This window comes from Triticum dicoccoides, chromosome 7A (assembly GCF_002162155.2).
Source record: "Triticum dicoccoides isolate Atlit2015 ecotype Zavitan chromosome 7A, WEW_v2.0, whole genome shotgun sequence".
NCBI classification, from domain to species: Eukaryota; Viridiplantae; Streptophyta; class Magnoliopsida; order Poales; family Poaceae; genus Triticum; species Triticum dicoccoides.
This window is the reverse complement of record NC_041392.1, coordinates 589,320,848-589,329,367: the sequence shown is the minus strand read 5'-3', so window position 1 is coordinate 589,329,367 and position 8,520 is coordinate 589,320,848. Positions and strand designations below refer to the sequence as shown.

General features: G+C 45.8%; 1 pseudogene; it reads right to left on the bottom strand.

The window, feature by feature from the left end:
- Positions 1–7,657, bottom strand: part of LOC119328843 — a 24,426-nt pseudogene extending 16,769 nt beyond the window's left edge.
- Positions 7,658–8,520: the final 863 nt, after the last annotated feature.

The window sequence follows — 8,520 nt, the reverse complement described above, 5'->3', positions numbered from 1 at the left end:
AGAGGGTGCGGAAATCCCACAAGATCGGTCCAAGCGTGGCAAGCCACTGCGTGCCCAGGACAACGTCGTAGCCTGCGAGCGGCAAGGCAAGGAAATCCTCCGAGAATGCCTCGCGGCCGATGCGGAAGGGTACGGCGCGGTATGCGCCCTGGCACGGAACGCGCTCGCCGTTGGCCACCATCACGCGCATTTTCTCGAAGGTGGGGGATGGCAATGTGGCGTGGCCGGCCGCCTCCTCGACGATGAAGTTGTGGATGGAGCCGGAGTCAATCAGGGCGAGGAGGGAGACACCCCCAAGGGTGATATGCATCTGCATTGTCTCGCTCGTGCGTACGCTGGCGATTGCGTTGAGCGAGATCTGAGGGTCGGCCGGCGAGGCATCAGCGCTGGCGGAGGCCGTGTCGTCATCGTCTGGCGCCAGGTCGAGGAGAAAGATGCGTTGACACATGCGGTTGTGGCCCCTGCCAAACTTCTCATTACAATTGAAGCAGAGGCCCAGGCGACGACGTTCCTCCATCTCCGCCAGTGATAGGCGCTTGATTGGGCGCCCTTCCGGCAGAACGGGTGCATGCTGGGGTGCGGCTGGTGGTGCCGGTGCGGGTAGCGCGGGGCGTGGGACGGGCGCCGGCAGGATGCCCTTCTGCTGAAAACGAACCGGTGGCGTGGAGGCAATCGCGCACTGGTCGCGCAGCTCCAACTTGCGGGCGAGACTCATGGCGACGGCGAGGGACTGCGGGTTGTGGATCTCCACGTCGAGGTTGAGGGGTGGTTGGAGGCCCGCGGTGAAGATCTGAACCTTCTGTGTGTCCGACAAGTAGCCTGCCTGGGGAAGGAGCGCCTCAAACCGCTCCTGGAAGTCGACGACGGACGTCGTGCGCTTGCACGCCATCAGTTCGCCCAGCGGGTTAGCGCGTAGGGGTGGCCCGAAGCGGAGGTTGAGCAGCTCGGTGAAGCGGCGCCATGGCGGTGTGCCCTCATCGCGCTGGACCTACATGTACCACAGCTGGGCAGTACCCTCGAGGTTGTATGACGCCATCCACACTTTCTCCTCCTCGGCGATCCATTGTTGATGGAAGGAGGACTCGCATCTGTTGAGGAATGCGAGAGGGTCGGACTTGCCGTCGAACTTGGGGAAATCCATCTTCTGAAACCGCGGGGGTCGATCGTTGTGGTGCTGCCCACCGTGGCCGCCGTCAGCGCCCGACGAGGAGGCCGACTTCTCCTTCTGCAGTGCTGCCACGGACGTCTGCAGAGACGACACGGTTGCAGTCAAGGCCTCGATCAACTTGGCCAAATCAGCGGTGGTTGGTTCCGTCATGGCTGAAGGAACCGAGGTGGCGGCGGATGGTGGCGATGGAGGTGGGCTGGGCGCGGACGCAGAGGTGGGGGTGGCCGGCGGGGGTAGCGCGGAAGAGGACGAGGAACGCCTAGAACCTGATACCAAGTTGTCAAGGACCTTGGTGCCCAAGACAGCAGGACCTCGACTACGTAACTCGTAGTCTCGGTAGATAGGAGCGCTAGGGTTTTTGCCTAACTGCTCAATGGTGTGGGAGATGAGATTAGGAGCAGAGGGAGAGATAGGAGATAATGATTTATTGCTTGCCCTCAAAGAGTGCTGATTACACGATATATAAAGGCCCCATGGGCTGCTAACAAACTGAAAACTATGCCTAATAAACTACTCCTTTGTTCTAGGAACCAACATAAGGATCAGGACTCCTGCCCCGATCACGCTTCGCCCGTTGTGGCCGGCGGCTGTTGCTGCTGGTCGCGTGGCCCGCGCCTGTACGCAACGCCCCACATGACAAGGTAGCGCTGCGATCGCGCCCGTTTCGTGTGTGATTTATAATCGTGGGTATGATTATAAGAAGTGAAAGAAAACATAATTTCTACTTAATAGACAGTTTTCATTTTTCTTAAAGTTTGCTTGTGTAAAAAATAAGGCTTTATCCAAAGAAAAGCATCTGAGAAATTGGATTAGGGATAGTAAAGGCTAACCTCTGAAGATTTACCACCCCACTTCTTTAATGGCCAACCTCTGAAGATTTACCAACTAACGTCTTTAATGGCCGCCCAGTTGCATCCTGGAAGGGCGGCGAACTTATTATAATCTGGACCTTCCTTCTGCTGAAACTGCTCCTCCAGTGCTTGATGGCATTTAGAAAGGAAAAATGTTTCAAGTGATACAGGAAGACCACTCCGTGGCAGTGACATCAGCCTGGGGCACTGATCAATCGAGAGACGACGAAGCGAATAAAAACCATCCAGATCAGGAAGCCACAATAAATTAGAACAATCAATAATCGACAGCTCCACAAGGGAAACAAGGTCACACAAATGTCGCAGAGATGATAGCCCGTCGCAAGATCTTACTTTCAGCTCTTTCAGTGCCGCCTGGTGGCCTGCTTTAGACAGTCGCATAACTTGAGGGCACCCCCACAACTGTAGTTTCTGAAGACATGGCATGTCATCTAAATACGGCACAGATTTCAGCTCATAACAATAGCATATTGTCATCATTTCAAGGGACAACAGTGATTCTGATCCGTCAATGGATGATATCCAACCACATTGAGAAATGTACAACCGTTTCAGCATCCTCAGGTGGTGCAGACTTACCGGTACACCCGGTATCTCAAGAGAGACACATTTTGATAGAAATATTGTTTCAAGAGATGAGAGGTTATTCAATAACTTGAAGAAAGAGGATGGTTGCAGGCAGCACTCTTCTAATGCAAGGTGTTTAAGTGACAAAGGAAGCACAGGACATGCATTCTCACCCAAGAGGGTGGTAATCACTGAGCAAGTATTCTGCTTATCAATGCCAAATACTTTCAACTTCTTGAGTGATTTCATACTGTGAAAGACTGTCGTGGGCATGTGTACCAAACAGTTAACATAGATCTCCATATCTTCTATAGACTCTAGGTGATGAGAGCGCAAGACATGGAAGGAGCTTGATACCAGGCGACAAAATGATCTTGATAGTTCAAAACTGTCAATGTGAAGCTTAAAATGGATTGTTTCCTTGTCAAGTACAGCTATATGTCTGAGTGTACGAGGATGGGTGGGATATGCTCTTAGCCGTGGACAGCCAGCAACAGAGAGATGTTTGAGATTCTGTAACACTTCATCATTGTCCAGAAGACACCACTCCAATTTTGGCAAGCGTTCCAGAAGCAATATCTCCAAAGAAGGGAATCCAGCATGACCAAAGAACTCCTGACCGAGTGCTTTTAGTTCTTCCATTCTCCTTACTTCAAGAGTTCTGAGTAACGGGAGATCCCCTAAAGCTGGAAGTACCTCCCATCTTTTACAATCTCGTAAACAAATGAATTTCAATCTTCTCAGCCAACCAGACTCCAGCCAAGAAGGAGAACAGACACCTGGGTACCCACTGATAGTTAGCTCATCAAGATTGCAGTGCGGCTTTAATACATCAAGCACCTCGAAGCCCCTGTCCAGATTATCAACACCATCACATGATCCCCATTCTAGCTCCAACTTAGATATGTGCTTCTTTAAGTCTAGATGAGACTTAGCGGCTTCCTCCCTGTTTTTTATATTCTCGAGCGATCTGATAGCAAGCTCTCCCCCAATGTTGTTTAGATCCTTTAGTTGGACCAAGCTTTGCTCCTCCTTGTCAACACGGAATTCTCCGGAACCCACGATACAAGTAAGTTGATGCAAACCTGATAAATTTACAGTGTGACCCTTCTCCACATTGACATGCACTAAGTTGATAAGTCCACTAATGCTTTCAGGAAGACTGAAATGACTTCCAGTAATGTTTACATTTCCCCTTGAATGATTCTGACGTTTTCTCTTGTGGGAGCAAGATATCATTGAGAAATAACATGAATGATACTGAACAAACAAGGCCTGTAGATGTTTGAGTCTGGAGATTGCCGTAGGCAGTGGGTAATAAGTGTGTTGGATGGCTAGATAGCGCAGGTGGATCAGATCATTGATAGCTTCAGGTAAACTATGGAGGCAGCATCCGCTTACATCAAGTACCCGCACACTCTTGAGCTTGGTGAGTAAATCATGGCTCAGACAAACATTGGAGCAGAACCAAGATTTGTTCAGAACTATCAATGTACGCAATCTTCTAAGATCATCATTATACAAAACATTTTGCAGTTGTTCAGCGGACACTGAAAAATGTCTAATATAATGAGGTAACACCACCATGCAGTTGTTGTCAACTGACTCAAACCTAAAACATTCTCCCCGGGAAACATGAAGTGCCAGGTCATTCATTGAATCGTGCATAACATAATATGTTTGATCTCCACGGCAGAGCACTTGGAAAAATGACCGAGCTAACAAATCATTGAAATAGCCCCTGCCAATATCTTCCAAGCTTCTACTGATATTTCCTTCTAGATGAACAAAACCCTGGGCTATCCACATTCGTATCACTCTATCTGGATCAATACGATAATCCTTCGGGAATAAACTACAATATGCAAAACACTGCTTGAGGTGTGCTGGCAAACTTTCATAACTTAAGCGTAAGATTGTCAAAATATCGTTTGGATTGAGTACATCTTTGTGCAGAACATCCTCCCACTCTGAACCATTGTACTTCCCATTTAAATGCCCTCCAATAACCTTTATTGCTAGAGCTGAGCCTTTCAGTTTCTGAACTATTTGATCTCCAATTCTGTTCAACTCTGGATAATCTTCTGGCTTTCTACTGCCAAATGCACATCGACTGAACAGTAACCAGCTATCATCTCTTCCAAGACCCTCTAAAAAGAATGAGCTTCTAGAGTCCAGAATTTTTGCAACCAATTCTGTTCGGGTTGTCACTAGAATCTTGCTTCCTGTCCTTAGATTCTTACGATTCCTGCTTCCTGATTGTTTAATTGGGGCTAATAATTCCATCCATATCTCTTTGTTGATGTGCTCTCCGTATTTCTCGTCATACCACACATCATCCAGCACTAAGAGAAACCTCTTGCCAGAAAGTCTTCGTTTTAAGTTCTTCCTGGAGCATGCTGAAATTGAAATTGGACAGGTCAACGTCCTCACCATCAGTTGTGCATGCTATCATCTCTTTGATAACTCTAGTTTTGTCAAAATTATTGGAAACACAAACCCACATTCTCTGGTCAAAAGTATCAGCTATTTGCTCATTGTTATAGATAAGTTGAGCTAGAGTAGTCTTGCCAATGCCCCCAACACCAACAATAGTGTGAACCTCCGTCCTAAATCTGTGTTCACCGTTCAGTGAACATTCATCGAACTGATTCACCAGCTGATCTGCTAGCTCGGCAACCTCGTTTTTTCGCCCAAAAATTACATCTTCATGCAAAAGAGATCCTGTGATTCTTTCTTGGGTACACTGAAGAGGCTGAATGGGGTTATAGCTCTCCAATGTCATCACTCGTACAAACATCCCCGCAGAAGTTCTAACTCTCTCTAAGCTTTTGACGACCTTCCGCAAATCTGACCTGAACTTGTCAATATTGACCAAGCGCTTGCCAATAGAGATAGAAGAGGAGGCTATGCGTCTGAGCAGGCCTTTCTGCTCACTCCTCTCTTTTAAAAGCATATAGTCAAACTCATCCAAGACATTTTCTGCATCAGAGACTGCATCTTTCATTTGGTGCAATAAAAATAGTTGATTTGTGTTCACTACATGTTGCCTTTCAGCTGCATCAACTACCATAAGTATATCCATTAAATTGGCCTCCAAATTCTTGAGATCAGACACCATCTCAGATTTCCAGCTGTACTGGCTTGAAATATAGGACTGCACCAAAGAAACCATCCTTCTAATAACAGGAGAAAGAGCCCATCCTACAACACTAGCTGCTGATATTGTAGCCATGTGAAAATATAGGACTGCTCCTGTGCAATTAAAAGTTAAATGTTTTTAGTACTAAATGAATAACAAGTTGCAATGTAAAAATATCACAAAACGCTTAAATGTTCAGAGACTTGCTTGCAACGAAGGATCAACCAGGTTGCAGCATATATGTCCAACAAAGGCTGGTACGAAATCAACTGGGGATATTTCGTAAGACACACTTGATATGTCTGACGGATTCTCAAAAAAAAAAACTTGATATGTCTGACATACTTAATCAGTGCATTCACATTGTGAACACACTTTTGACATTATCCATCTAGTTTGACTTTGTTTCCTTGATATATAGACATACGTGAGGCTACCAGTATTGAAATTTAAAAGTCCACCGTTCTTTGCTCAAGCTAACATTCCAGTAGTTCAGAAACATTTTCGGTGATGGAAATAACCAAGTTTTGAGATCCAACCAGACGATTTCTGATCAGATCCCCAACCAGATCACATACTACACCTATTAGAACAAGGATTAAAATCTCGGCCACTTAAGTAGTGCCAGAGTATGAAGAAAGCTTGGGCCAGATCCGATGGTTTGGGCAAGACAAAAATGCACTAGGACAACGAATTCTTGCATCTAGATGAGCATTGACTCCACAGTACCTAATACTCTTCTCTATCTCTACTACTAATAAACAAGCAAACAAGAACTTCGCTAAGTACACCCGGCAACTTGTCCCACAAAACGCACGGAACAATCAACACCACACAATTATACCCGCACATCTAAATCTAACAGCCATCATTCATTTGCTGCCTGTACGGTGTGGACTTAGGAAATATCCTTGACTGACCGTGCTCCACCTCCAGCACCCCCCATCCACCCCCTACAATCACGCTGTACTCCAGGTAAATAAGGAAACAACATTAATTCGTCATCACACCACGCTGATCTCCTGGTAAAATAAGGAAACAAAATTATATCGACATCGCACCGTCGCACCATCGCCAATGTCATCGCCATTGTTGCCGACCAACATGGAGACCGTCCGCGAGCAGCGTCGCTTCCTTCCCCGAGGTCGCCAGGGCAGCGACGCCACAGAACTTCCAGCAAGGTCGCCAGGGCAGCGACGCCAGGGAACGCCCAGGATCCTGCCCTCGCAGCGTGGCATCCCTACGGGAGATCCCCACTGGTACAGCCCGCCCTGCCCGTCGCAGCCAGCCGGATACACGCAGCTGTAAAATTCTTCTCTCCACTTTAGTCTAAACTTCTTCCTTCGACCTGCTTCTTCCTTTGACCTGTTGCATCAATACTCCAAATTGTTATTTTCAGAATATATAGTTCTAAAATATACACGCGTGCACATCACAATACTACACATCTGTATCGATTTCCAGCCTAACTGATACATGCATCCTATGTCCTAGACCTGGTGTGAACTAAAATAGCCATTCATATTTTAGAGTTGTGGTTTCGAAGTTATTTGTAAATGTAATCCATATGAACATTATTCTTTTACTTACTTCATTAACATATGTGCCAATATGTTCGCACCATACCCTCAGGGCCATTACCTTGACTGTCCATTCTAGATAATTAAGCTCCAAGGCACTTGATCAATTGACAACTGTAAAAAACAGGTTGCAAGTGCATGTGATGCCTACTTACTTTCTGATGAAGTCATAACCATCTGCATACTTGGTTGCCTGATTTTATTTTAAATGGAGTTGTATGCGTTGGTAAGAAATTAAGGTGTTTGTAAACTTGGTGAGACTATCTTGACGACAAAGGGAGGGGACAAACTATAGCCGCTCTTATCCCCTTAGAGGGAGAGGTTAGGAGAGAACAAACCATGTCTTTAGTCTAAACTTCTTCCTTCGACCTGCTTCTTCCTTTGACCTGTTGAATCAATACTCGGAATTGTAATTTTCAGAATATATAATTCTAAAATATAAACATGTGCACATCACAATACTACACATCTGTAGCTAATGTTTATTGACCTGTTGCAGCAATACTCAGAATTGTAATTTTCAGAATATATAGTTCTAAAATATACACATGTGCACAACACAATACTACACATCTGTAGCGATTTCCAGCCTAACTGACACATGCATCCTATGTCCTATACCTGGCGTGAACTAAAATAGCAATTCATATTTTAGATTACATCTAGCAGTGGGGATAAAAAATATAGCTTCATTGTCCCAAGTAGATACGTCAGGATAAAGAATAGAAGTTAATTTCCGCACCAATAAATCACAATTTCTGTACCTGCCAAATCAACATTCTATGTTTGCGGCTCAACAGCAAGGCCAATATCATCTTCTGCCTTCTGTTTTTGTGTAAGTGAACAGGAGGGCCAACCACTGAGAGTGGTCCTGCAAGGAGACCTGTCATTACAACTTCCTATTAATAATGTAAATACGGCTTTGATGAAGCACATTATCAACTTCCCAATTTTTTATGATAGCAATATTCATATGTAGGCCAAGGGTATGTCATCTCCCAAGAGTGCGGGAGCGCGCACCCCATTTCAGGATCTAAGTAACAACCGACTATTGGGTAATTATCGTCAGCCTTTTCCTAAAAATGTCATACTGTATTTGTTGGTGCTTATATCCTAACTTGCGGTATGTACTTATATCCTAACTTGCGGTATCTACTTATGCAGACCCCAAAGAATTGAAGAAGCAGAGGA